Below are 6,000 nucleotides of genomic sequence, written 5' to 3'. Positions count from 1 at the left end.
TCTGATATCCCATTCCTTACAGCACAGGCTTACCTTGGTGGTCATTGCGATACACGAGCACCACCATACACTGTACTCTGACCGTCGAACTCAAAAAAGCCCTCCGTGTGGTCCATTTCGGATTGGGACGAACTATCTGGCTCAGCTGATTATCCCAACTCCGTCTTCGGGTCCCCACCGTTGCTACAGGTTACCTGTGCACATGCGTGATAGCTGTTGAACTGTTGACCTCTTGCAGCTCTGCTGGCTCAGCTGTGGTGTCAGTTTACTGCCTGTTCATACACAGTCATTACTATAGACAAAAATAAGTTTTGGAATATTACATTTTAGGAATCAGTAATTGACTAATGGACATAAACAGAGGTATGGATTAACACAGCTTTTATGTCTTTCTGTCACATCTTCTGCAGTCAGATTTGCTGTGTTCCCTCGTAAGGAATATTGCACTTGGCAAAGTACTTCTAATGCCATTTCAAACATCTTTAGAGAATAAAAACACTTTTAAAACTTGCCCTGTTAAAGTCTGCTGGGTGCTAACGCTAGCAAGAGGATGACACAGTGACAGCAGCACCAATTGCTTTCATTTTCCTCTCTACTGACAGCACTCCACATATACAAACAACAGAGATATGTGTTGGAATCGACCAGAATTCTCCTTTAAGTAAGAGTATGTAAGCATCATCTGGAAAATGTACTTAAAGTATTAAAAATAAAAGTACTCAATGCAGAAATGTCCTCACATTTCTGAAACTGGAAACAATCCAAACTAATTGTTGAATTAGCAAATCATTTCAGCTGGACTTGTAGGACAATGTATTGTTGGGTAGTTTAATTTAATGCAAAAAATAATTTAGTAAACTACATGTGTTATGTGTGTTAATTTCTAATGTAACTAGCAAATAAAGCTCTCAGACTAATGTGGTGGAGTAAAAAGTTATATATTTCTCTCTGAAATGTAGTTGATTAGTAGAAGTAGAAAGTGGTACGAAAAGGAAAAGACTCAAGTACAAGTACCTTAAATTTGTACTTAAGTACAGTATTTGAGTGAATGTACTTAGATGCATTCCACCACTGGGTGCATATGTGCGAGTACATACAGTATGCAGCAGCAGCGCGTGGATGTCAATACATTATTATGTGTATGCGCGTGCACACTTGGGCCATACTCCATCCATCCATCTAATACAGTAGAGTAACAACTTACGGACACAGTGTGATGGAGTGAGGGGACACTGAAATCCACACAAACTCAATATGCGCTTATTGTCAATAAACATTAGAGAGATGATCAAGGAAAGCAGGGGACAGTTGTTTTGATCGCAATAATGACAGTGCTTCAGGAGATTAAAAATCCATAGAGCCCAGCAGCTCGCTGAGACACTTTCCTTAGCTGTACAGTGTCCACACGTCTTTTCCATTCCCGCCACAGAGTTCAGAGGTGAAGGTAACGTGATTGCTCTGTCAATAAGGAGCAATGTGTCTTTGTTGGAGAACTAACCAGATGTGAAAAGAGTTCATTTGAAAACTGCATAGCCTACCCAGCATGTAGAAACTAAAGAATGCTGGAAAATGTCACATTGTGTACTTTTAAGAGGGGACAAAGTCACATCCTTTGTGCGTTCTGTGCTGCAGTGTCATTTTGGCACCTGTCTTAGATTTAGTCTTAGTAAGTCTCAGTAGGACCTCATGTGATTTAGAACCACCCCCCCCCCCCACACACACACACACACACACACATATCTGCGTTTCGTGTTGCACCTTTGCTTGGGACAAACAAAGCCTGCTTTTACTTTAATTTACTGACATGTAACCTGAGAGTTGGGTACCCGGAGTTCGGGCCAGGCCCCGATAGAAGTTACCAGAGGTACAGACCATATCCCCGCCACGGCAGCACCCACACAGCATCACACCTGCCCTCGGACAAAGCCGCAAGGAGCGTGTCAATTAGGAGACAGGGGGTCCTCTGGTCGGGCAGTGACCCAGACTACGGTGGCCACAAAAGGCTGCGTTCGCAGTCCGCCACAATCCCATATTTCTTTTTCGCGATCGGGAAAAAAGAAACAACCTTGAAAAACGATATACTACCCCGCCAAATCAAATCGATTCACCTGGCCTTTAGTCTTATTCCTGTGTCAAATGTCCTGTGGTAAACATTTCAGTTGATCTAGTCCTGCCAAACAAACCGTCCTGCTGTTATTACAGACATGATGGAGATGGACAGACAATGGAGAGTGTTGCCAAAAATCTCTATTGAAACTAGAACAAGTAACAATCTATCTATCAGGCAAGATGACAGCTGCTGTATGGGGTGACCCGCCCACCTGTTAAAAGGCAAAGAAGACACTATTACAGAGCCAGTACACTAAATAAGAATTACACAACTGTCTACTGCAGGCACACATGTCCCAATGTCAGACAGGTCGTCAATAACATACTATGTTAAGATCATGTGTAAGGTTGAGTAAGCACAGTAGCACATACCCATGCTGCATGAAAATTTTCTACTGTAGCCCAAATGATATTCAAACGGGCCCAAAAACTATTATGCACATTGATCCATTGGGGTCAGCCCACATGTTCCCACAGCCCTAAGTTCCCACAGCCCATGTGTTCCCACAGCCCATGTGTTCCCACAGCCCTATGGTCCCACACCCCAATGGTCCCACAGCCCAATGGTCCCTAAGCCCTATTTTCCCACAGCCCAGTGGTCCCACAGCTATCTGTTCCCACAGCCCAATGGTCCCACAGCTATCTGTTCCCACAGGCCTATGGTCCCACAGCTCTATGGTCCCCCAGTCCAATGTTCCCAGATTTCTAAGAATTTATTTTTTCACTGAAAATTAGCCCATATGTTCCTACATGTCTAAGATTTTTCTTAAAATTAGGGTTACTAGTGCAGTGCCCATTGAAAATGTGCCAGTTTGGAACCAGCCGATTACTTGGCTTGTGGCATTGCTACTTGAAGAATACATCAAAACCTAATTGTATTCCAAAATGACAGAAGGACCCCAAACCACTTCATATGCAACTCCCCCTGTATAGCCTACTGCTGACGTACAGTGTACAGCTACTTCTGCATCAGAGGAAGACATTGTACTACTATTAGTTGAGTTAGGGTTAACTGAAGGTTAGGGTTAACCCCTAACCCCAAATTGGGAGAAAGATGGTTAAAATCTGATAAAATGTATGAAAAAGTAAACATAGGGCCTAATTTGGGGGGAAAAAACGTAGAAATGTGGGAACACGGGCATACTCCAGATCTACTCATGCAGCTACATACAGGCTTTCTCACCATATGTTTAGATGATGTCACTTATGTCATTTGGCAATGCATCTCTTTAGCTTCTGTGTATGTCCTATTCACGATGTTTTAAACGTCCAGTGACATGGCGCACTTTGGATGCCTTTATATAGACCTTAGTGGTCCTCTCATACCCAATCAAAGTTTATCTCCCAAAACGCAGCCTTGGTGCAGAATTACAGCCACTACAGCCAGTCCCACAATGAGCTTTCCTTAGGATGTGCAATTTCTGAGTCTGTAGCTATTGAGGAGGAGAGTGGGGGGGTAAGGTGGAAGCTGGGGGTGGCCTTGACCAACTGCCACTTTGCTCATTTGAAAGCCGTGATGTCTCTCTCTCATGGGTGGGCCAAATTCTCTGTCCGGGCAAAGCAGAGAAAGGGGAGGTAACCTTGCCCCTTATGACCTCATAGGGAGCAAGATTCCAGATCGGCCCATCTGAGCTTTTACTTACTCAAAGGCCGAGCCAAGGGCTCGATTTACACCTATCACCATTTCTAGCCATTGGGGGACCATAGCCAGGCTGGGGGAAAGCATATTAATGTTAAAAAGCTCATTAAGTGAAATTTTCATGCCACAGGACCAAACATTTGATAGTTGTTGAGATATTTCAGTCAGGACCAAAATGATAAACCAACTGGCCATGCTTCCAGCTACTACTAACCATCAACATGACTACAAAACATCAAAACGGCAAAAATGTAAATGCTAAAACACCGATGACTTGTTTTGAAACGTGCCCTTAATTATTAAAAAGCTCCTACATGTTCGCTGCTTGTGTTTTGTCCTGCTTTTATGAACATTTGCAAAAAGAGTGATTACGATAATGGGGGCAGTTCTCAAATCAGCTGCCAAGGGAAAGCAATGCCAAATCAGATAAATGTCCTTGGGTGTACCGAATCAGGGAATTAGCTGTTTGATAATTGATTCAGTGTTAATGGTTAGACTTGCTTCGGCCTTTTGTGTCCATTGTCAGTGCTGGCATGGTTGATTCATGTGCTGCTGGTCCTTGCTGTTCTATACAAAAGTGTAAATGAGATCACTGTGAAAGGCTGTGATTGATCCGTCCTTGTACTGTACCTTATGCTTTACCGGATTGCTACTTAGTTTGTTGTGTGTCTGAGTGTGTCTATGACTATGTATTTGTTTATGCGTGTCTTTATTTGTCACCCTGCAATCTCCAATTTTGGCTCGTTGGTATAAAGTGGTCTGAAATGAACAAAGTCCATTAACACCTTTCTCTCTAAAGGTGATCCGGTGCTGACTCAGGTTCTGAGAAGGGGGAAGTGATTCTTGAAGGACAGTCAACCCCCAACCCATGGAATGAGGGATTGCGGGATTGGCACTTCAACCCCCAACCCCTGCCCCCTCAAAAAGGGTAACCAAACAGCATATGGGGAATAAAATGCTGATCTAAGAAATTAGGAGCAAACCACTCGAGGGTCAAGGAGAAGAGAAACGCAAAGAGAGAGGTAAAATGACTTAACTCAACTATAGGGCGTTTAAGAGAGAAAACGGACCAAAGGCACGTCCAAGATTAAAAAATAAGGTTGAGAGAGGGGGAAAATGAGTTGTAAGGAGCAAAAAGAAGACAAAAAAAGCCAGGTAGATGGATGAGTGTGTTCGAACAAGATAACAAAGAGAGTAGAGGAGATAGTGAGGGATGTGTATGAGCAAGAAATACTCTGATATTATCCCACAGTCTTTATGACAGTTTGAGTGATAAGAGGTGATAGCTGGGGTGTTAAAGGTGTTGGCTTGAAAGAGAGATGTAGAAAGAATCAGAGAGTAAAAAAGAGAGAGGCGTGGAAAGAGAGAGAGACTTAGATTAAATGGAGAGGGGATGGTGACATCACTTAGGAAATGAAACCAGCCAAAGAATGGTGTGCCCTTCAGGCTAGGGAACAAATTGTGTCACACACACACACACACACACAAACACACACACACACACACACACACATTTTATATACTTTATTTGATTCCATATTACAAGTCAATATCATTAGGAATCAAATCAAATTTCCTTAAAGATCCCACTGATTAGCACATTGTTATGAATTACACAATTGTAAGTGTACATGAAACATCATCTTTTCCAAATAAAAATGCTTCTTATTTGCTGAGATTGAACAGTACTTTGCCATCTGCCCCAATCCAAAGTCCACGGATCTCCCGCCTATGTACATGACCTAGACAACCAAACACTAACACAATGAGCTTGAATGTGCACCCAAAGCTTTCAGTGACAGATAACAATGACTGATATTTTAGTCTTAGAACAGTAAGAGTCCTCCATAAACAGGTCAAAGGCACATGACGCCTCAAAGAGTTTAACTGTGTTGCCATTCTAAGAGATATTAACATCTGGTGTATTAGCAGTTCCTAAAAGAAAAGTGTTTGCAGGTGAGTTAAACCATTCAGACTGTACAGTAGTGTGTTTTAAGATCTGCTCATCAGCCATGCAGGGAACCACAGTTCTGTCATGTTTGGCGGTATATATCCCTTTTAATGATGGACGGATGTTTATGATGTGGGTTACTAATTCCAGCTGTTGAGGAGGGTTATGCAACATGCAGAGGGGTAAATGGATGGAAGGATAACACAAACACACAAACACACACACACACACACACACACACACACATGCCTTGACTGGTATGCCTATGGCACATGGGATCCAAAAGAATCCTACCTATTGA

Source organism: Etheostoma cragini, chromosome 7, assembly GCF_013103735.1.
Source record: "Etheostoma cragini isolate CJK2018 chromosome 7, CSU_Ecrag_1.0, whole genome shotgun sequence".
NCBI lineage: Eukaryota > Metazoa > Chordata > Actinopteri > Perciformes > Percidae > Etheostoma > Etheostoma cragini.
This window is presented reverse-complemented; position numbering follows the sequence as displayed.